At 39.2% G+C, this 25,194-nt stretch overlaps 1 pseudogene across 1 annotated transcript in view; it reads left to right on the top strand.

Moving 5' to 3' along the window:
* Positions 1 to 1,204: 1,204 nt before the first annotated feature.
* Positions 1,205 to 25,194, top strand: part of LOC308241066 (nuclear nucleic acid-binding protein C1D-like) — a 170,926-nt pseudogene continuing 146,936 nt past the window's right edge. The window contains exon 1 of the transcript in view: positions 1,205 to 1,348. The product of the transcript in view is annotated as a nuclear nucleic acid-binding protein C1D-like (transcript). The remainder of the gene's footprint in view (positions 1,349 to 25,194) is intronic.

The raw sequence follows: 25,194 nt of genomic DNA, 5'->3' as shown, positions 1-25,194 counted from the left end.
TCAATTTAGTAAATATGTATTGAGTGCCCTTGGGGAACATAGCAACCTAGTAGAGCTTAAGTGGAAAGAAATTCAATTCTCCCCAGTTCTGAAGGGTGGGGAAGTTCAAGTCTGTGGAGCTGCCTCAGGGCTTAGGAGGTGGAGTACATGCAGATCCACACTGTGCTCAGCTTCCAGCACGGGGCTGCAATTCCCTGCCTCTTTGGGCTGACCTGCAACACTCTTCCTCCAGCTCCCTGGTGGAAAAATAAATGTTTAAGGAGAAACAAAGTTATATCACTACATCTTTATATCTATATCTTACAAGTGTTACTTGATAGTTACACCACCTTTCTTAATTGAATGTAAAAACCTGTAATCTAGATAGTTAAAAAAAGAGAAATGTTAAAAAATGCTTAAAAGACTGAATCAGAGCTCACTTTCATTAGGCTTTCCTCTCCCCCATGCCCTGACTCATGTGATAACATGCAGTATTTTTTAAACAAATCTTATTATTTAAAAATCTCGGCATAGAAAATATTTCTTCTGAATATCAGAGTACACAGACACGTATCTGACCAAAATGTGTCCGAAAGACCTGCAGAAAGGAAAATGTAGTTTGTTCTATGACTCACAGTGTCCGTAAGTTAAAAATAAACCAGAGATTTAGAAGAACAACTCTTCCTGGTAGTCGGTTCTATAAAATAGACTTGCAAGGAAAGGACACAATCATTAAAACTCATCGCACCTCATCAGTGAACTCACACCCATTCAACCCATCTGCTAAAACTAAAAAGAGACACAAGGCAGAATAAGTTCTGAGAATACTAACTTACCTTTATTCTTCCTATATTTCCCCACCTCAGAGCCGTAACTTAAGTACGGGCTGGCCTCTAGGACTTTGGTAGGGTGGGAAACAGAAGATGCTTAAAGCAAAGTGTTCTTTGTGTCATGTAAAGTGAGAAGTTCTTGAAGAAACTATGCCAGTATTTTCATGAAGATGGGGGTAGAGAGAGCAACTTTGAGAAACTTGGAAATAAGGAGCTGTTTCCCGGGCGCCCCAGAAATAATCGAAGTCAGTGTCCATGCATCACTCAGTAATAAAAATAACACTGCAGGGAGATTGTGCAGGACAGTGAGAATGTCTCTTTGATGTACTAGGAGAGTGGCACCCTCACTACCAGAGTTCCAATCTTTACCAAAGGTCCATTGCCTCGAATGTAAGATGGAACAGGAGAGCAGCCGGGTCAGAGGATTGGATCACGTGCTCTGGAACAGTGAGAATCTTCATTGGACCAATGACTGCCTCTCTGACAATGTGGCACTACTGGCAACTAACCAGGGGACCTCAGCACAACTCCTTGGTATGGTGAGTACCAACGGTGACCGTGATTGCCTTTTCTACCACCCCAGCAAAAAGGCCTAGAGAATAATTGTATAATATAAATAAAGATTTTATATGTACCTAGGTTTGTGGTCTGGATGTCATATCTGCCACACAAACTTTGACAGCACATAGAATTAGGGCCGAGTAACACTTGGGTCTCTAATGTCTCTAAGTCTCAGTTCTCTCCACTCTAAAAATGAGATAAAAATAGAACTTAATTCATGAGTTACTCTAAGTGGTGATGATTATGGGGATGCTATGATTCAGTGCCCGGAACATAACAAATGTTCATTAATGGTGGCTACTTTCATTTAGTTGGAAAAATGAATCTACTGCAAGTGAGACAAAGTTTTGACAGAAAGCTTTCAGCCATTGCACAAACACAGCCACTGCAAAGAGGGAAACACCATCAGTTCTGCACACTGTTTATAAGATAAACATGAATTATTAGCCGTTTTCCAAGAGAAATATCACTATCCCGTGCAGGGAGAACAATATGAGAATGTGGCCAAGAAAAACAGCAACTGTCTCCCACAACTTTACCAACATGTGGCCATGCCCATTCAGATCAGCAGCAAGTCTAATAAACCTCAAACTTATGGGAAGAACCAGAGAAGCAATTCAAAGTACTTAATATGGCAATGGCTTTGAAAAAGTCAACTGCCAGCCTGCCACCCTTCTCCTCCCTTCCTCCAACATGACCACATCTGAGGGTAAAGATATTTATAATTCTCTGGGTGACTAACTATAACAAACTTGACAAGCAGGCTGGTAAACTTGATAAAAGTATCTTAATATGACAGATATACTTCTCAAATGGAATGTGGGAGGGGAGAACATACTTTAATTTTTGATAAGCTAAAATAGCACCTTTAAAATGAAATGGCCCCCACATAAGGGTTTACCATTAGAGTCAACTTCAGGCCGGATAAGCCTCCAGTGATTAGGTAGGAAATCAGGTTTGCATTCAGGTTAGAAATCTTAGTGTGACCTCAGGGTCTCCTCATTTTCGCCTTCCTCTAATCTGCCCAGATCATTTGGAACCAATAACCGGTCTCAGGTCTGTTGCCCAATGTTAGAAAAATCATGAATTAGCAATTCTACAAACGTTCCTTGAGCCTTTGCTATGAACCCAGTACAAAGAACACATAGATGGACATAATCCCTGTAGTCAACCTCATCTCAAAACCCTGGCTCAGCCTCCCCCAGCTTCTAACAGCTACACCCGTTCAGTTCTGACCATCACCTGAGCTGCTTCCTGTGGTTGCAAACACCCCCAAGTAAGGCTTGGTAATACTGCCCTCCTGTGTGGCTACAGCACAGCTATGACTCAAGATTTCTGAGCTCTTGAGGTTTAGCCTCTTTCCTGATAGTGGGAACTCAACATAAATTTCCTCCAAAGATTCTATTTTGTAAGTTAAGGCTTCCACTTTGGCTTCCATTGAGTTCTTGTTCTAGAGTCTTCACAGGTCTCCAGACCCATCCTAGAAGGGGTCTGCCTGGATTTGGACAGCCCTGCCTCACTGGAGGTGAAAGTTATCGTTCAGAGCACAACTTTGGTGGCTGTGATCCTGTCACCTGCAGACAGGCTTCCCTATTGACACCCTCTGGGACTTCTAAATTCCGGTTGTTTATTACCTTGGGCCCACCTCCAGGGAACTCTGCTACGAAAAAAGTTAAGCCACCCAAACTCCAAGGATGGATACTTTAGCGATTAATATTTGTTGAAGGACGGAATAAAACATGCAGTCATTCATTCATTGAGTATGTAATAAGTGCTTGCTGTGTCTGACACTGGGTGAAATGCTAGAGTCGTGGAGATAGGAAGATATAAACTGTATCAGCAAGGAGTGCATAGTCTCAAAGGGAAAACACAGAGGAATCAAACAATTAAAAGCGATATAATGGAAACATTCAAAAACACAATGGGAACATGGAGAGGGAGAGCCAAATTTTGATTATGAAAGTTAGGGTGGGTGTCCCAGAGGAGGTGAGGTTGGATTGGAGTTGTAAAGGTGAAATAGGAGTATATTAGAGAGACAAAATGGCCAATAGATGAAGTGCAGGTGAGTGGAGCACTTAGATTCCAGGCAGAAGGAACCCCATATGCAAAGGCCTCGCATATACATCATAGTCCATCTAAGGTATGACTTGTGCTTTGCTTGGGTGTTTGACTTTTCTCTTCCAGGCCCCAAATGGCAAATGCAATTAATCTAAAGGGCCTACTGGATCCTGCTTGTCATGATATTTAGTAAAGTCTATTATAGACAAGAAATAGAGGACTGTGATACAAATGCTGTCTATTTACAACCTAAACATTGATGATCTTAAACCACTCAAGAGTTTCATTCAGAGCACAATGTGCAGAAAAATGTACCTAGAAGTTTCTATCTTGCCACCCAAGTTGGGAGAGCTTCTTCAGGGGTTAGCCTGGCTTCATGGGAATATCTATAACAATTAAAGGTCCTCTATCTTTCCAGCTATGTTTAATTACAAGTAAACAGCCCATAGCCCTAGCCAGTTTGGCTCACTGGATAGAGCATCGGCCTGCAGACTGAAGGGTCCCAGATTCGATTCTGATCAAGGGCACATGCCCAGGTTGCAGGCTCAATCCCCAGTAGGGAATGTGCAGGAGGCAGCCGATGAATGATTCTCTTTCATCATTGATGTTTCTATCTCTCTCTCCCTCTCCTTTCCTCTCTGAAATCAATAAAAATATATTTTAAAAAACACACGAAACAAGTAAACAGCCCATAGATTCTGAATTGTGATACCTGCCCTTGAGAAGAAAATATAAAACTGGAGGAGAGGAATAAGCAAACAGGCAAATATAATGTACTAAATTAAAGGTACATTCTTAAAATGTACAGAAGATAAAACAGCAAAATCTGCCTGGATGGCTGGAAAATTTTTTATCAAGTATAGCCTAAAGGACTATTGTACGACAAGCAGGAGTCTGAGAGGGACAGAGGGTATTCTTGGATGAGGAAACAGCATGAGCTAAAAGCATGTGCTGTGTGAGAGTAAACAGTCTATTCAGCAAACAGCAAAAGTGATTGGTTCTGCCAGGGTGTTGGAGGACCAGGACCAGTGGCAGACATACAATTTCAGAGTCAGGTTGGGCATTTGCACAGGGCCTTGTACAACATGCTAAGAAGATGTGACTTGAGTAGAGCTGCTTCTTAGACACACCTGATGAAGTAAGAAGAATATGTTGTAAGCTAGAGAGTACGGAGGCAGAGAAAGTAGTTAGAAATCTGAAAAGGCACTCAGCGCAGAGAAATTGAACCAGAAATAAGAGCATCCACCCTCTGTCCTGCTGCCTGGGTGAAATACAGAAGCCCAGGTTTCAGTTCTGTTGCCTTTACCAACAGCCCTGATCCTGTGTCAGGCTGAGGGAACACCTGAAGTCTAAGAGAGCTGCCAGTGCCCTCTAGTGGTGGCCCACTTGATGGCTAGAAGACAGGAACCATCCAATCCCTCATTCATTTCCCAAGTACCCTCATGTGCTGGCTCCTGTGATAGCTGCTGGACCCCCCAGATGTTCAAGACATTAGTTTTTCACTCAAGAAGCTCACAGTTTAGGATGTGATGCACAGATATGAACACAGCAGATAATAGTATGTGGTCAGTGCACCTCCTCCATAAAGTGTGCATAAGATAGAGTTCATATAGAAGAGGAATGATGAACTTTGGTGCCCTGGGGGCTTTGATAGTGGTTTGACGTCTGGGCTGGCAATATGAAACACTTCTTAGGTGATTAGATTGGGCTCTGGAAGAAGAATAGGGCAAAGCAATTAGTAGATGATGAGCTTTCCAGGAACAGAGATCCACATGGGTTATTTGGAGAACTGCAAGTAACTGTATTCTAGGAGCATCAAACAGGAACAGAATAAAGTAGGTTTTGTAGTGGCCCTTTCTGAGGGAGTCTAAATGATACCCTGTGCTTCCCAAAGTGTTCCATTCAGTAAACATTTACTAACATCTTCTAGAGGCAATGTGATATGAGATTAAATATTGTTCTATCCCTCAAAGTGCTTATAAGTCAATGGCGTTAAGACAGATGTTCAGACAGATGCTTATGAAGGGATACCTTCTATAAGTTTCAAGTTACACACAAGTAGCAGTTGGCAGTAAAGGAAAAGAGGCATTTACACGGAAAGGAGCAGTTAGGGAAGCTTTTGCAAATTAGGAAGCACTGGGCTTGAACACTGAAAAGCAAATGAGTAGGATATGCCTGAGGCACCACCCATGCAGGTGGAGGGTGGGGAGGAAGGATCTGCCTCCACTGTTTCTGTGATGTTGGTGCTCTGGCCAATGTCTTCCTGCCACTCTGCTCATGCTTTCACTTTCTCCTCTGTCTCTTCTTATCACTGCTGCTGTGATCAATCCTCCCAAGGGACTATACTCAGCCCTCTGTTCTTGCTTTGTTCCTTCTCAGTGACTTCATTCATACCCATGGATTATACTTGGAAGCTTCAAATGTTTTACTTAGTGGAGACTCCACATTATTAAGTACATCACTTTTTACCCAGAAAGTCACACTATCCCTAATAAACCATGGAACCCACCACCTTTAACATCAGAAGTCCTCTCCTCCCTTGGTTGGTTGTCCCACCCACCCATTAGTGACCTGATTTTATGTCAAGAACCTTAAAAGGACCCTAACTTACTCCGTTTCTTTCCCCAACATCCAGTGCCTCTCCAAGTTCTGTAGCATCCATAAATCCTTTTCTTTCTGTGTTTACTATTACTGCTTTAATTTGGTCCTTCATAATCTCTCATCTGGCTGATTGCAGTGGCCTCCTAATCTGTCTCTCAGCTTCTAGCTCACTTCCTCAGTCTGTTCTGCTTCGTGACTGCTAATAAGGTGGTATTTCTAATAAGCAAGTCTGATCATATGCCACCCCTCCCCACCCCACCCCTCCTCCTTAAAATGCTTCCATGTACCCTCTCAACCTTCAGAATCAGGTCTCAGCTCCTTATTGGTGATAGACAAACCTCTCCTGCTAATCTCTCTAGCCTTATTTGTTGTCCTCTGCTTCCAGAATTCTCCAGAAATTCTAAACTGATTATAGATCTCCTTAAACATCATGCTGTTTCATACTTTCCTGCCTTGAAATGCTGTCACCTAGAATACTCTCCCTATCACTCTTCCCATGTGGAAATTTCCAACTTATCCCTCAAAACTCAGTTCCAAGTCACTTCCTCCCAGTGAGCCTTCCTTGACCCTCCCTTTCGGATAGAGAACCACTTTCTTCTGGACCAGGATGTGTATCTATTGTTATGTCATTTTGTGACGATCTACTTACCTGTCTGTGTCCCTTGTTCCAGGTTGGAGTAACTGTTTTGCAGAATAATAGAGAAAATGGAACTAAATCCCAGCTCTGCCACTCATCAGAGTGAACTTGGGAAGTTATTTATCTCTCTTGTCTTAGTTTTCTCATCTATAAAATGGGGAAGTCATTGCCAGGTTGATGTATACCTGCCAGAAGCCAGTTCCAGCATGTCATAATTGCCAGAGTTTCATCAAAAGGTTGATGGAACTTGGGAACTCAACAAGGGCTGAGTCACATATGTTATCACCTGTTGGGAATGGCTGAAGGCATTTCCCCAAACCTGAAAAGGATGCATTAAATTGATTGTTTGCTGCCACACAGCTCAGGGCATCTTAATCTACATGTTATTGCCTCCTACTGGCCAAACACCTGAACAGCCGTAGGCTATTCCCCAATCTGACAATGCTTCTGTACAAAACCCTATCCTTTGAAGTTTATATCTCCACCTTGCCTTAGGACAATTTGTGTTAATAAAAAGCAAGGGGTCCTGAGACAAGGAGAACTTAGCTCCTTCAGCTAGGCTCCTCTGACTCTCAATGCCTTTCAAAATTATCTTTTACCGCTGGACTCCTATTTAATCTACGCCCAGCCCCTTCTCCAGATTGCTGAACCCTTCTAGATGCTGGATCAAGACCCACCGGCGTTAAATTGCGCCCAACGTCCGGCATATACTAAGTGCTTTGAATAGTACCTGGCATATAGTAAGTATTGCATAAGAATTTGCTCTAATTTTCAACTCTGAGCATCTTGATGTTAATAAATTATGTCCCATTCACTTCCATTTTGCCAGGGTCCAGCACAGTGCCTGACACAGAGAGTATGAGGAACAAATGTTTGTTGAAAGGAGGAAAAACTGAATCTTTGGCTCCTCTTTTTTTTTTTCCCTCCAATATCTAATAAATCCCTAAGTCCTGCCAGGTTTCCCTTTTCAATGCCCCCTGAATTTAGTTTTCTTTCTGTCATCACTCCTTCATTTATTCAACACAAATGTATTAATGATCAACAGTGTACAAGGCACCATTCTGCTGAGAGTACTGCTTTGAACAAGACAAATTTCATCTTCTATGGACCTTACATTCTAGTAGATGACACAGACACTAAATAATAGCACATCAGTTATTTAATCATTAGTGTGATATACAGTATATAAAAGGAGAAATTTAAACTAGTCTTGAAGGTCAGGAAATTTCCTTCAGAAAGGAAAGACTAGAAACAAATAACTAAAATAAAATGGTAGAAGTTGTGATAGACAGCACTCAGGCAAAGGGAACAGCATATGCAAAGCTCAGAGTCAGGAAGATATTTGGCACACTCAGATTTTGAGTTCCTTGTGTCTGAAGTATTGCTACATATACTACCTAATCTCTGTACAGAATGACCTTTCTTAGACCTCTAGGATTAAACTTTCTATAATGTTGATTCCCTTCTCAGAAACTTTTCATGATTCTCTAGTGCCTCCTCAATAACATACTAATTCCTTAGTTGTTTTTCATGACCCAATATAATTTGGGCTCCTGTAGTGGTCCAATTTTATCTCCTATAAATCACCTGCTTCTAGATTCATCAATAACTATTACAAACTACTTGATATTCCCCACACATCTCTTATTTTTTCTTACTTTCCCACATTCACTCAGATTGTTACTGTCACCAAATGCCTTTCTTCTCTACTCCCATCCATACTGTTGTTCCACAAAATAACATTTACTTGTTCTGTGTGTGATGTTCTTTGATATTTTATTTTGTAGTCTATTCTATTTTATTTTAATCTATTTCCATTTTTAAAACAAGCAAGTTGTAACATCAAAGTGGTTTCACAACCCACAATGAATCTTGACCCATAGTTGAAGATATTGCCCCAAATGGCCTTAGTGATTTTTCCAAGTTATATGATTCTTGAACAAGGTTGACTGTGGTAGACTCTAAGTTTTCTTCCATCAGTAGAATCCTCTAACTCAGTTACATCTTGATTACTGGGCATCTGTATTCTCTGAAGACATGATCAGTGGAGGAGCTAATCATACAGAGCCAAGGCATCCTGAGGATACTTGGCAATGCATCTTAATTTGTAGATGTCATACTTTGCTGTTTCAATCCCATCAATGTTCTGAACTAAAGTCCCTAATTGTATTGAGCTGTTCCAGATCACATATTGGACAGATGAACATAGGAGAGTATTCATTTCAGCTGTAACTGAGAAAACTAAAACAACAAAAACTTTTATTAGCAAATAAATCCATGATAATTAGATGTATCTGTAACTCACGTTATATAATAAGTGTACCTTTGCAGAAAGATTTGCTTTATAATTTTCTGAGGGAAACACTTGAGTCTTTTATATTAGCCACTCCTCAAAGGATCTATTTTTCAAAATTGTTTTTATATCTTGGGTTAACTTTCAGTGGAGAATTTTAGTATTTCACTATTTCTTCCATTTTAGATTTTGCAATGGCACCATCTTGTTTATGTTTTTCAAATCTTTATATCCATCCAGATTACATTCCTGTTTCATTTTCTGTATTTCCTACTGCCAGCTGGACATGGCTATAACAATGACTCCCAGGTACCCCAAACTTGTCAATCTAAATGTGAACTCATTATCATCACCCTAAATCAGCTTCCCCTCCCTCACCCCAACTTTCTTTGATTATAGAATGCCACACCATCTTTCCATGTAAGCCGGAGAACACTGGCATCAGGTTTGGCTCCTCCTACTTCAACTAACCTGCCACTAATTCCTCTTGATGTTACACCCAATCTGCTTCTCAGATCTCTACTCCTCTTCAACCTCCCTGCCTCTACTGATGTACAAGCCTCCCAAATGGTCCTCATGCCATCTTTCTAAGCACATTTCACAAAGTGACTCATCTATCATGTCATTCTCCAAATGGACACCATTCAGTTAATTACTATTCCCTTTAGGAAAGAGTCCAACAGAAAGTAACTAAAATTGTTTGCAAAGCCCTTTGGATCTATCCTCTGCTAACTTTTCCTGCCTCATGTTCACTCTTTCATTTCCTTCTTTCTTCATTCCTTTCACCTTTTTCTTCATTCATTTTCTATCCTCCAATCATTGAAAAAATGTTCTTTATGCCTCAAACATTGCTTTGTTTAAAATATTGATCTGGAAAACTCTCATTTTTTACTTAAGAGCTCCTAGTCTTTTCTCAAGCTACATCTTGAGTATTTCATGGAAAACATTTCTGGAGCCTTCTAAGTCCAGGGTTTGGGCTCCTTCCCTGTCCTCCCTTAGTGCCATGTAGCTCATCATTATGTTATAATGAAATCAACTATTGATTTCAGTCTGATAATGTGAGCACAGGAATTATTCAACATTATTGCTTTGCACATAATAGGTATATAATTAATATTTCTAGAATGAATAAATAATATTTAATTTGCTTTCTGCAACATGGTAAGGGGACTCTCCTATGAAAGGGCCCTGTAGTATGCAGCTATGCTGATGACTTTGGAGATAAGTCTATCCAACAGTGAAGTATTGGAAAACTGTTTTGACTGTAGATTTAAGTCTTGGTCACCAAACAGCTTATCAATAACATAACTTACTTAAAAAAAAAAATCTCCATGTGTTTTCATTGTCTTACTTCACAAACTCAGGAGGTGGTAAAAAGGAGGGGGTTACTTTGGGCTCCTTAAAAATCCCGACATTTAAGGTCATCTCTTTTCTTAGACAAGTACATTTTACTTCTTACCAGACTCATCTTGGCCAATATCAAGATGCTCAGAGCAGTGGAGCTTACTCTCATTCATCTATTTCTCATTGATTACACACCTATCAAGTGCCAGATACTAGAAATACTAGATGGGTGAGATATCATCCCTCTCCTCAAGACCCAATCATTCAGGGCTGTGAGGAGGAAGAAAAAAGACATGCTATAACCTGGTTGGTGTGTCTCAGTGGGTGAGCGTTGACTTATACGTAAACCAGGAGCTAATGGTTCGATTCCCAATTAGGGCACATACCCGGGTTTGTGGGCTCAATTCCCAGAAGGTGGTGTGCAGGAGGCAGCCAATCAATAATTTTCTCTCATCATTGATGTTTCTATCTCTCTCTTCCTCTCCCTTCTTCTCTAAAATCAATATATATATATATTTAAAAAAGATATGATATAGGTAACTTCCAAGCTTACACAAGCTTGAACTTGGCCAAAGGATTCCATAGGGACATAAAAAAATGTTAAGGAATGATAAAGCTTTCACTGTACTTATGAAAAAACAAAATAAGCTTTATGAGTGATAAACATCCTGAGGGAAGAACACACAGCAAACAGCAGACACTATAAGAAGATTTTTTACTTTATGGAAGTGTAAAGAATCTCATTGCATTAGTTCACATTGAGTCAGTACTATTTGAGTTAGTTAGCCTTTTACTGAATTCTACTCATAACTGAAAAACAAATAGTCTGGCAAAATCTAGAAATTTCTTTAAAGACACATAGACAAAATATAACCAAAGTGATGAGAGTCTGTGGTTAGTCAGAGGTGGTCAACACTTTTAGCTTGTGACAATGATAAAAATGTAAATATCAATGGTCAGCCTGCTAATGCTAATACCAGGAAAGTAGAAATGTTTTCTTAAGAATTTTTTACGTAAGCAAAATTTGAAATAAGCAAAACTTTTCTGAAAAATGATTCTGCAATTTTCATAAGCCAAGAACTCCTTAAAATACATTTCTGGGGCTCTTGCATAAATAATTAGAGCCTTGTTTAATATTATCTTGCTGTTCCCATAACACATTTACTGTATGATACCTTATACCTTTGCTGTTTCTTTTGATTGAAATAGCTTCCAGCTTCTTAGGCACCTATTAAGCTCAAATGTCATCTCTTCTATGAAGCACCACAACAGGATCAACTGAATTCTCTGAGGCAGAATGAATTCCTCAGCACTTTGAGTGCCCACAGCCTTTTGTGATTTGCCTTTCTAATTGTACTTATTACATTGCATTATCCATGTTGGTGGAGGTATCTCTGTTCCCTACTAGAGTGTGAGCTATTCATTAACTTTGCATCTGTAGGACCCATCAGTGCCTGCTTCACAGTAAAGCTTCCATATAGACAGGTTTAATGGTTGAATCATTTTATTTTTTGTTCTCCACCTTTCTGTGTCACTGTAGTGCTGAATTCATGTTTTCCAGTTTTGGCTAACTTCATGGATAACATTATTAAAAAGTTCTGATCTCACAATGCTATATAATAAAAGGGTAATATGCAAATCGACCAAACGGCGAAACGACCAGTTGCTATGATGCGCACTGACCACCAGGAGGCAGATGCTCAATGCAGGAGCTGCCACCTGGTGGTCAGTGGGCTCCCACAGGGGGAGCACTGCTCAGCCACAAGCCAGGCTGACTGCCAGCGGTGGCGGGAGCCTCTCCTGCCTCCGTGGCAGTGCTAAGGATGTCCATCAGTCAGACATCCCCTCAGGGCTCCCAGACTGCTAAAGGGCACAGGCCAGGCTGAGGGACTCCCCACCAGACCTCTAGTTAGAATATAAATTGCCTTTAATTAGTCACAAATTTGTCTTGGAAAAAGCAAAGAGTTGTAGCTTTAAGACCCATCTTTATCACTAAGAGATTATGTGGTTTGGGGAACTCTATTTACCTGCCTTAGCTCCAGCTTTTTTCATGTATAAAATGATGACATTACTAAATTATTTCTACATCCCCATTCTATGTAATTCTAGGAACAAGTATTCTTTCCTGGATTTATACAAAATTCATGGTCCAAATCATATCATTGTGTTTAATTAACAGTTTTCATCAGTCTTGACTTGTATCCTATTCCTTTGCTTTGCTTTTTCTTAAAAGTGCAATTGAAGTTTTTTGTTTTGTTTTTACAGTTTCCTATGTTTGTAGAGCTCTGAAAGTCACAGATAAAAGTTCAATCCTGACTCTGCTGCTTAGAAAACCAAACTTATAATCTTGGCAACTTTAATATGGCTAAGCTCCAGTTTCTTTTTGCGTGAAATGAAATGAATAATAATAGTGCTTGTTTCATAGGGTTATAGGTATTCTTCTTCATTTATTACAAATCCCTGAAGTTGCAGGCTATAGGTAGGAATGCAAAACTACTAATTTCAAAATTTTAGTAGAACTGTAATTAACATTAATTTTATTTATTTTTACAGTATTTTGCAATAATTAATGGTAATTTCATTATTGTTTTGTTCTTTTACTTACTCTGTGAGGTAGCTAAAGCAGGCATTTCTCTTTTACTGTTAAAAAAGCAAAAGTTGGCTGAAACCGGTTTGGCTCAGTGGATAGAGCGTCAGCCTGTGGACTGAAATGTCCCAGGTTCGATTCCGGTCAAGGGCACGTACCTTGGTTGTGGGCACATCCCCAGTAGGAGGTGTGCAGGAGGCAGCTGATTGATGTTTCTCTCTCATCGATGTTTCTAACTCTCTATCTCTCTCCCTTCCTCTCTGTAAAAATATCAATAAAATATATATTTTTTTTAAAAAGCAAAAGTTGGCCAGGTCTATTCAGGCAGAGATAGGACACAGGCTCCCTGATGCCAGATCATCATGATAAGGATGTTTCCTGTCTCTTCTCTATCACCAATAATGTGAAATACTTTGCATTTTAGTTCTAATTCTCATTACAATCTTTTTAGGAGAGATTTTGTTGCCTTCAATTTACAGATGTGAAATCTGAGGTTTGAAGAGATTAAGTAAATTCCTCACCCCTTTCACTATGTCCCCTCCCCCCTTTCTCTACTGAACTTTAGTGTATAATGTATTTATTAATAATTGAAGAACTATACTACAGAAAAGAAGCTTTAGAGTAGAATAGAAGCCCAAGCTGGTTTGGCTCAGTGGATAGAGCGTTGGCCTGCGGACTGAAGGGTCTCAGGTTCAATTCCAGTCAGGGGCACATGCCTGGGTTGTGGGCTCGATCCCCAGTAAGGGATGTGCAAGAGGCAGCCAATCAATGATTATCTCTTATCATTGATATTTCAATCTCTCTCTCCCTCTCCCTTCCTCTCTGAAATCAATAAAACACACACACAAACCTAGAGTAGAATAAAATTTTATAAAGTTAGTCTTAGTAAAATATGGTTATTTTCAACCTTTTAAGTTTACATATATCTTAATTATAATTACTGGTAAATATAAGAAATGTTTAAAAATAATGCATTTATTTCAGCCTTGTTCCCTTTTCTACATACTTTCTGGAGGTGATACAAAAGAGCAATGAAATGAGCAAAACCCATGTTACACACTAAAAAAAAAAAAAATAAAGACAGAGAAGCTGTAATTTGTATAATCCTTTAACTCCATAGGTCACTGCCTCTGTCACCCTATTTTAATTATTGAGATGAAACTATAAAGGGAATTTCTAGAGTCATAGAATTCAAAGTCTGCTGAGAAAACATACCAACTATTCTTGTGCCATTCATTGTTTTTGAGGTCAATCTTTAACCCAAGCATATTGCAGGAAAATATATATATTTTTTAAATATAGCAATAAAGAGAATACAGTAGCTGGAGTTATCACCAATAAACTCTGGATTGAATTTATGTATTGCAAGTGACCATTTACTTCTACTTATAATGGCTCCAGTAATGGATTATTTGTGAAGGATTTTTATATGGTGTTATAAGTTACATAAATAAAACAAAAACTATGAATACAGACATATTAATGTATATTATATTAAAGTTGCAGCAAAACTACTATGTTTCAGGACCAAAAGTCTCCAATTAGAAGGTGATGCACTTGTTCATTTAAATTGTAAAGCTGATGGGCATCTTTCTAGAAATGCCGAATTGCCATCTAAACTAAAAATAGCAGCAATGAAACAAGTTTTGTTTTCCCCTTTTATTTCACACATTTATATGAATGTTAGCAGATGTAAGAAGCAATTTAAAAGTGCATAAACCTATCTATAAGTGGCCTCAAGAAAGAAAGCTGTTCCCAGAAAAAAAGAAGCCTTTAGGATTATTCCAAATCAAATAAGCTCTCAATATATTTTCATATTTTGACAATAAACACCTACTGTGTCAGTCCATATGCCGTCACAGCAATATCACAGTACATTGTAAAATGTCCCATAGTATCCCCCAACCCTATCTGGATCTCAAATTCACTGATTCTATCTCCTTTTCATTGTGCCTCCTTCCATCACCCCCACATGTCCTTACTCCCCTCCTTTCCTCACTGAAATTCTCTGGGCAACCATTCTAACCACCTCCATGAACATATCCTTGACTTCTTTTCCTGATTGTTTTTTTCCCCATGCTTAGAATAACTAGAGGAGTTGCAGGTTACACAGGTGTATGCACTTGTCAAAACATCAAATTGTACATGTAAGAGTTATGCATTGCATTGCATGCATAAAGCAGTATTTTATAAAAAAAACTTTTTTATAAAATATTGAACTCCAGATAATAGGTTTGCATTTCACAATGACATCAGTTAGCAATTTTAAAACTTGCTTAAACAAATGAATAAATATATTGAAGGTAATGGGAGTAAAAAGAGAGACAGACATTGATGTGAGAGGGACACTTTGCACACATCCTGACCCAAATGGGGCCAGGATCGAACCTGCAACCCAAGTACATGCCCTTAACCAGGAATCAAACCTGAGACCTTTTGGTGCATGGGACAATGCTCTAATCACTGAGAAACACCAGCCAGGGTGAGAACATCCTTGTTTTTAGAAAATATTCACTGAACCATTTAATGGTACAGGGTCACAAATGTCTTCAATTTATTGTCAAATAGTCCAGAAAAAATCATGAGAATATACTAATCAAAACTCATAAGACACCAGTGAGAAAGACAATTCAAAGAATTATAGCCTGGCTGGTGTGGCTCAGTGGTTGAGCGTCCACCTATGAATCAGGAGGTCAGGCTTTGATTCCTGGTCAGGGCACATGCCTGGGTTGCAGGCTCAATCCCCAGTGTGAGGTGTGCAAGAGGCAGCCAATCAATGAGTCTCTCTCATTATTGATGTTTCTATTTCTCCCTCTCCCTTCCTCTCTGAAATCAATCCTATATAATAAAAGGCTAATATGCAAATCTACTGAATGGTGTGGAACAACCGGTCACTATGTGCACTGACCACCAGGGGGGCAGACGCTCAATACAGGAGCTGCCCCCCTGGTGGTCAGTGCCCTCCCACAAGGGGAGCGCTACTCAGCCAGAAGCCAGACTCATGCTGGTGAGGGCTAAGGACCCCGAGGGGGATGTCCGACTGCGAGAGGGCACAGGCCAGGCTGAGGGAACCCCACACCCACACAATGCACGAATGTCGTGCACTGGGCCTCTAGTCAATATATAAAGAATTATAGTGAAAAATAGAAATGTATGCCAATACACATTAAAATAAAACTTTAGAAAAATAAAAACAAAGAAAAAATCTTGAAAGCAATAAGAGAGAAATTACACCTTAACTACCAAGGGAAAAATCAACTTGAATGAAAATGGAGTTCTCATTAGAAATCATGGAAGTCAGAAGGAAATGGTGCATAATTCAAGTACTGAAAAAAAAACTATCAACCACAAATTCTTGAACTTGCCTCCAGAAATAAATTCTGTATCTTATTCTCTAGAAATGTAGAAGAAAAAGAAATTTTCAGATGAATGAAAAGAGATTTTATCAACAGTAGAACCTAGACTAAAATAATAGCTAAGGTAAATCTTTGAATAAAAGAAAGAAAATGATTAAAGAAGGAATTGTAGCAGATTAAGAATGAAGAAAGAGAATGAAGAAAGAAAAACTATGAGTAAATACAAAATACTTTTCCTTCTTCTCTTGATTGTTCTAAATTTTAATAATTGAAACAAAAAGTATGGTATTCTTTGATGTGGATGAGGAAATGTATGTAGAAGAAATATTTAAGACAATTATAGATGAAGGGAGGTAAAGGGGTTTAAAGAGAGGCAAGTTTTTTATATTTGATTTTGACACCTGACTGGGAATCGAACTATGATCTTCTGATTCATAGGTCAACACTCAACCATGGGCCACACTGACTGGGCTGTAATTTTTTTAGATGGCCTAATTAAAGTTGGATTCATATTTCCTTTGTTTGTAATACTGTGCTAAAACTGACCAGAAGGAGTTATTTTTTTCCAGGTTATACAGGCTTTTTCACCTCCTTTCCACAGCAGCATAAATTTAAGGTAAGAAGTTAACTGTGTGGGCTCAAGGATATGCTTACCACTGCTTTCCTCAACAGTCATCCAGTGGATTCATCTTTAGTCTTGTTGCATTACATTTTACACAGACATTTTACACATCCTATGTGAACCAAGATAGAGCATGACTGAGTAAATGAGTGTATTGTGTATGCAGCCAACTGTAATCTCAAATTTTCTTATATTATTCAGTATAGTAAGAGAGTCAAGTACAGTAAAAAAAAATTTATCAGAAAGCAGATGTCTTCTTCAGGGAAGGAAGGGTTACAAATCTCAGACTGGTCAGAAATAAATATTTATAGCATAAATATCCACATTTCATGTTACGAACTGCATGTGGGATTAAAGTACAATGTTATTGTGGGTAGATCTCAACCTTTGGAATCAGAGGAGACTGCTGGCAGGGGTTTTGTTATTAGGTGTCCCAGCTGACTGTTCCCAGAATACTCCAGCAGTTACGTGCTGGAAAGAGGAAGCAGGTGTTATCAGGTGACTGCTCAGGAATGTGACCCAAAGGGGACACTAACTCATACACGGAGACTGGTCATAGGGCTCTCTTTGGTGGGTTGTTTTAAATAGTTGTCTGCAACTCTTGATGTCTATGATCTGTACCTAGGTCACCTTCAACAATTTCTCTTCCTGTAAACGGGGAAAGCAGTGCTGGGAAATAGGCAAGTGAGAAAAACAAGTGGGAGACATAGTCACTTCTGGCCCTATTAGCCAGTATGACACTACAAGCTAGCCCCAGAGTCAAGTTTAGTAATCCTTAGATATTTCTGGCTGCTTTGTTTACAAATTGAACCTCAAAGTAATGAATACTAGCAAAGTTGGAATGGTATTAGCTGAAAGAGTTCAGGATTTGAAGGGATCAAGTCTAGTCCCATTACTTAATAGCTTTGTAGCCTTGGTCTTATAACCTATCTAGGTTGTTACTACTTCAATTTGTAAAACGGTGATTATAATAGTGACCCCAACAGATCAATGTAAAGAAATAAAAAATAGAAGGTGTGGGAAAATGCTAGATGCTGAATATTTATTGGTTCCTTTTTCATCAACCACCCAAAGTTTGGGTTGGGTGTTAGAAGACATTCATATATTCAAATTGGAAATAAATTCACCCTATTCATGCTAACCACCCTAGTTATTGCTCAAACGTAGCAGACATTTTTCTGCCTTAACACAATGAATCTGGCTATTCCCTTTTCCTGAATGTTCTCTCAATATGCACAAGGGCTGACTTTTTTACCTCCTTTAACTCTTTGCTCAAATATATCCTCATTCTGACTTATACCAACAACCTCACTTAAAATTGCAATCTACATGTCTTTCTCTCATTACTGTACTACTGATTCTTATCACCATACTCCTTTTTTTTTTTTTAAATACAATTTCACCTTCTAGAACTCTGTAAGATTTGTTTATTCTCTGCCTTTCTTCACTAGAATGTATACTCCATACAGGCTAAAATCTTTATTTAATTCACAGTTGTTTCCTGGTATGTCATTGGGGCACAATAAATACAGGGTGAGACAAATGTAGATTTACAGTCGTTTGTATGGAAATAATACAATAATTTATCCCACCCTGTATTTTTTAATGAATGCACACAGGCATTTCAGACTAAATCAGACTATAGAACTTATTCAGGAATGGACTGTGTCCTGAATAAACCACTATGCTTTTTTCTTGTTGTTGTTTTTTTACCTCCATATCCCCAGAACCTGGAGGGTAGGAAGTATAAAATGTATAATGGAATGGATGGAAAAAAAAAAAGGTTCATGTACAATGCTGAGGATTACCCAGGTTCAGGCAAAGAGCCATATCATTATTCTCTTCTTTCTGAATCTAACAACCAAATATGCTGCTTTAGGATTTTTTCCATATTTAACTAATGTTATGCATCCAGAAGGTCAAGAAGATGTGAAGAATATTAATTATGGCCTAAGAACTTTGATGTAATCACTGTGAATATTTATGCTCACTGAGTCATTTAAAGTTTGAATGTTGATATTTAAATTAACAATGAAATTGTGTTCATCATTTTTGTAATAAAAGAGCAATAAAATGAAATTCAGTTGCACCTCTCACTAGATAGTCCCATCTTGCTACCCATGTCATTTTGAGTTTGGCGGAGTAGGATGTTGGTTGTCATCTGCTCCCATGGAGTGACCCTATGTACCCCCACCCAAGTGAAGAGACACAACTGATTAAGCCCCCTCTGAGAAGGTATTTTTTTGTTCTTAGAATTTTCTGCTCTATATAATACTCTATATAATAAAAGGCTAATATGTAAATCGACCAAATGGCAGAATGACCGGTCCCTTTGATGTGCACTGACCACCAGGGGGCAGATGCTCAATGCAGGAGCTGCCCCTGGTGGTTAGTGTGCTCCCACAGGGGGAGCGCCTCTCAGCCAGAAGCCGGGCTCATGGATGGCAAGCGCAGTGGCAGTGGTTGGAGCCTCTCCCACCTCCACAGCAGTTGGATATTCCCTGAGGGCTCCCAGACTGCAAGAGGGTGCAGGCCAGGCTGAGAGACCTCCCCAAGTGCACAAATTTTGTGCACTTGGCCTCTAGTCAAGAAATAATCTTAACAGAATACAAACAACCTCTTAATACTAAGAGATGATACCATGCTCAGAGAATTTTTAGAGTTAAATCCAAAATGAAGAATAACTTCATGGTTGTGTTATTTGGAGGAACACATACTGTGAGACATAGGACAAAGAGAAATGAATGCATGCTATACATATAGGAAAGAAAGTTTACAGAAATCATGGTAAGTTTTTGTCAAGACAGCTGGAATTCAGATATGCTTTATTATCACCTGACCTCTCTCCCTAGACTTCTACCAGTTAAAATGATGGCCTTCCCCATGAGATCTCTATAATGAAAACTTTAGGACAAGTTAATCTGATTTCACACAACTGCTGTGCTCAGTCATCTTTACTCAGTCTCATCAAACAACCAGGCATTATGCAAAGGCTTTATGTGACGCTTGCATCTGATCTTGCATTATAACAATGCATTTATCAATTAAGTGGCATTTGTCTTGTCTTCAGGTATCAACACAGTTCAGGATTTCACAGGTTTCACTGAATAAATATGCCCTTGCCGGAAACTGATCAGTGAGGGAAGGCTGGTCAACTACCTTCATTGCTCTGAAAGGTCAGAGCTAGTTCTCTCACTGTTTGGTTGAAACATTGTTAGCTGAAGCAGCCTCCACCTCTGTTTGTCCTATGTAAATTTCTGTTATTGGAATTTCCTGCCTAAAGGTTATGGGCGTATCCCATAGTCTCAATAAAAGGGATTGCAAGGCCAGAGCAGTGTGTAGTCCTCCCACTAGAGGAGGGCTCCCGCCTGGCCCCCAATATTCCCAAATTAATACTTTTCTAGTCTTTTTTCATTTGTGTGCGGCCTTCTCCAGAACTCAAACCCTGAACCGGAACCCTGAACCACGCGGGACGTGAAAGGGGTTTCCACATGCCCTAGAAAAGCACTGAAATTGTCTATATTCTACCTCATCACTAACACATTCACTTACTGAACACACAGGGTAAAGGAAACATGCAATAATTTTCTGAAACAATGTGAGGATAGACAATTACGTTGATCATTATAGTAAATAATTTATGCCCTCAAAAATATGTTTTAATGTGTGCAACAGTCCTAATGTGCTTCACTTTAGAGACAGAGCTCCCAGGTGGCAGACAAAACCACCAACTTGTTCATGATTCATTCTAACTTCTTTATATAGGATTGCAACTGGAGACATCGAGAAGGAGCAAGCAAGCTGATCCAGTTTCTACCATTGGAGATGATTGAGCTGAAATTATGACATCTGAAGGTCTAGAAGGAGAAATCAGAATATAAGACCATAACCCAGCAGTATACTATTAAAGTGTAGATGAGCAAAGATGGGCGGCCCTACATAGAAATTCTATATCAAGTGGAAGAAATGAAAATACGCTTGCTCCCAACACTCTGACCACATAAGTATCACTCATGTCTCTGTGGTTAATTGTAGGATAGCAATAATGGTAGAATGAGAAACATATCAAATGGTGAGTGATAAAAGTAACTTTGAGGACAACTAATCTAACCCCCAGTAACTTTATAAAGGATGTAAATTGGTTTGTTAATTGAAGTCAGATAATGTGTTCTTAATTCACAGTTGGTTGATACTAGAAAATATACCAAAAAAATATTTAAAAAGAATATACCATCTTTGCCATTAAGTTATATTTGTCTTATTAGGTTCATCTAACATGTTAGGGCATCAAGTCATGTGATCTTATCTAATAAAAGAGTAATATGCAAATTGACCGTCACTCCAACACGCAAGATGGCTGCCCCCATGTGGACACAAGATGGCCGCCACAAGATGGCCAGCAGGGGAGGGCAATTGGGAGGGACCAGGCCTGCCAGTTGCGGGGAACCAGGTCTGCAGGGGAGGGCAGTTGGGAGGGACCAGGCCTGCAGGGAAGGGCAGTTAGGGGTGACCAGGCCTGCAGGGGAGGGCAGTTTGGGGGGACCCAGGCCTGCAGAGGAGAGCAGTTGGGGGGGACCAGGCCTGCAGGGGAGGGCAGTTGGGAGGGACCAGGCCTGCAGGGGAGGACAGTTAGGGGTGACCAGGCCTGCAGGGGAGGGCAGTTAGGGGTAATCAGGGTGGCAGGGGAGCAGTTAGGCATCAATCAGGCTGGCAGGGGAGTGGTTAGGGGGTGATCAGGCTGGCAGGCAGAAGTGGTTAGGGGCAATCAGGAAGACAGGCAGGCAAGCAGTTGGGAGCCAGCAGTCCTCGATAGTGAGAGGGATGTCCCAGATTGGAGAGGATGAAGGCTGGGCTGAGGGACACACCCACCGTCGTGCACGAATTTCGTGCATCAGGCCTCTAGTACCAAATAATTGAACTGGCCATGTGATTCACTTAGTACTCAAATTTATGAATTAATTTTTATCTTATTTTGTCATTGCCTTTGTTTGGTATTAGTTATAATGTTCTTTTTTTACTTCAATTAAAATATTATTTTCAGGTATCCTTTTTTCTGCCTAGACACAGGTCATTTGTATAAACAGGAGTACCCAGGGTCTGTTCCTATTCAGCCACCCTGATTAACCACAAGGACGTGATTGTACAGCACTGAGAAGAGAATCAACCAGAAGGCCTGCCATAGGGTGATTTTAGACATTGAACATTGGCACAGCAATTAAATTCAACCAGATAGAGAAACAATAAAATATATAGATCCAGATTACTGGTCAACTATTTCAGATGCATGGCTCTGGTTACACAATGAAAACCCAGACGCCACAGATCACAGCAGAGGTTGCTATAGTCAATTTAGTTACCAACTCACAGACTTATAGCTGAGAGTCATTTAGTAGTCAGCTCTTGCCCAAGGTCACAGAAGTCATTAATGTCTGACTCAGAACAAACACCAAGGATTCCTCACATGAGTCCAGGATTCTCTCCAACTAATTTTTTCCCCATCACCATTTATCCACCTTTACTCTCTTTCACCTCCACCCCTACCCCCACAATCACCACACTGGTGTCTGTGTCCATGAGCTCTTTCTCTCTCTTCTTTCTAACTAATTTTTAACAGTGAGAATAATGTAGCTCTGCGAGAGATTTGTGTATATTTTTCTGAACTCTATGGCATATTTAATTTCAAATGAATCCTACTTGAAGTTTGAAGGCACTTGGTTCATTTTGAAACTGCAAGTTATTTACAAATCTTAAAAGTAATGAACTAGACTAACTTTAGTTTGTTTATTTAAGAAAAGAAAAGACAGATTGCCCCAAACCCCAAGCTGTTGATGCCGAGGAATTGGACTATATAAATCAAGGACATAGGAAATATCAAATGCCCACAAATGCAGTCAGAGGCAAATTTTATGTGCTGGTGTGTTGGAAAGGTTTGAACCTAAGTGTAAGATGAGAAAGAAGATAAGGAAGAAGGAAAAGGGAGAAGGTAAATTTTTCTCATAAAACTGTAAATTACCCTATTTAATGACTGGTCTCGCCCAATTTAGTAAGCCAGGATGACTAAATTATTTTCTCAAAAAGTTGTGAATGTACCCATATGCTATTTTCTACCTCCAAAAGAGGAATCTATAGCACTTCAGAGCACTAGGGAATTAATGCCTGAGCAATCCCCTTCAGAGTGCTGCTCACTTCACTTGTTAAGGGATCCAACTTTGTGATACAAAGCTGTTGCATTTACTATGAATCTAGAAGTAAAATAAAACTTCTGCTTTGTTGTTACCATTTCTTAGTGTTTATTATGTGTCACAAAATGTTTCACCTTAAACTCTTCATCTGAATTACTGGAGGAGGGTCCACCTGTCAATTACATTATGCTGTAAAATGAGTGAATTGTAAACTTTCATGATGTGAAGTTACTGGAATTTGGAGCTGATTGTTACAGCCCCTAATGTTACTTACCCGGACTTATGCACAGAGGAACACATCTTTTTTTTCAAACAGGTTGGTTTTTTTTCTATGTGGTAGACAGTATATATAATTTTTCACCAATATTTCTTCTTCCTCACTTCTGTATACCTGGAGGATGTGATTACTGGCTTATTCGAAGTTGAGTAAAACATTTGTGACTAGTTCTGGCCAATAAATTGCAAGTGAAAGTTATGTATGGCTGAGGCTGTAGAAATGTGTTTAATTACCCAGGCTCTCTTTTCCCATGCTGAGTGACCGAGAGAATGTGTGTTCTAGTCGGTGCAGCCACAACACAGTATAGCACCCACTGGCCTGGGTTCCTGAGTGACTGTGGAGTTGTGCGCCCTGTCACCCAGGTAAACATATAGAAATTTAGCAGGAAATAAATTTTTATTAGATTAAGCCAGATTTTGAGATTGTTAGTGCAGTGCAACCTGCCCTATTCTAATATATGGCATACAGGTTAGAATATATATATATACATACACACACACACACACACACATATTTATATATATACACACACACAAATATACACTCACACATATATATATCATGCATGTATATATGCACATGTATGTGTAGACTTATGTATATAGGTATATACAGATAAACACATGTGCATATATTTGTTAAAATGTGTATATATGTACACATATACCAGTATACCCATATGATTACTAAATTGTTACATGAGGAATTTTGATGATATAACAGCGCTTTATTTAATGTCTTTAAAAGAAAATAATTTTTAGCAATTTAGGTCATTTTTTATAACACCATACCAAATACAAACCATATACTAGATGACCTCTGTTGGAGGTTCTGCAAGGTGGTAATCATACCCCTTGTCCTCTCTGCATTCTAAACAGTATGCAAAATAACAGCAGGAATAAGTGAAATTGTGGCTATCAACATAATAGCTTTTTTACCCTAATACATGGTCAAAATGGATTTTTCTACTCTCTACCACCTAATGTGAACTAACTCATCCATCTTCTTGCAGGGAGAGCAGCTGGAGGGCCTGGACTTTCCCCTAGATGTGAAAAGCCCTGCTCCAAAGAGCTTAATTAGTGTATGAAGCAGTTAGCAAAGAGGAGAGCAGGTACTACTTGAAGACAAGTTGCAGAGGAAACAAGACACTATTGTCTAGCACAACAATGACTTCACCTCAATCTTACCCTTCAGCGAAGTAAATAATGAGGCAGTTGGGAAGAGAGACAGATGATGGTCTTGTAATATTGTTTCCTCAGAGAGGCACAAAGGTTCCTTTGGTTCCTTTTGTCTATGGAATTTTGAGAAGTTGATTAGTAACCTTTCTCTTCCCTCTACATAACCTTTTCTGACTCTTCTGCAGTTTTGCAGTTATCACTAGTAACTGTCTCCCCTTATTAAGGAGACATGATGACTGAGTACAATGTGATATACTGAATTGGATCCTGGAAGAGAAAAAAATGGTTCTGAGTTAGTGGAAAAATTGGTGAAATCCGAACAAAGTCTGGAATTTAGTTGATAGTGATGTACTAATGGTCATTCCTTTGTTATAATAAATTTACCATAGTTGTATAAAATGTTAATGTTAAGGATGCTGGAATGCACAGTATGTGAGAACACTCTATGCTAACCTTGCAACTCTTCTGTAAATGTAAAATTATTTTAAAATAAAAAATATATAAGGAGAAATATCTGTCTTCTACAAGCTATGGAGCACAATCATTAGAAATCTAATTCTATGAATAAGTTTATAGCAAAGCCTGCTTAAAGGATAAATGGATTATGTAGAGAGAGGCTGAGGAGATATTTTAGTGTTCCCCTTAATATTCCTTTTTTTATTGAATTTATTGGAGTGACATTGGTTAAT

Source organism: Plecotus auritus (assembly GCF_963455305.1).
Source record: "Plecotus auritus genome assembly, chromosome: 2".
Taxonomy (NCBI): Eukaryota; Metazoa; Chordata; class Mammalia; order Chiroptera; family Vespertilionidae; genus Plecotus; species Plecotus auritus.
The sequence above is the reverse complement of the archived record's forward strand: the minus strand, read 5'-3'. Positions and strand labels throughout refer to the sequence as shown.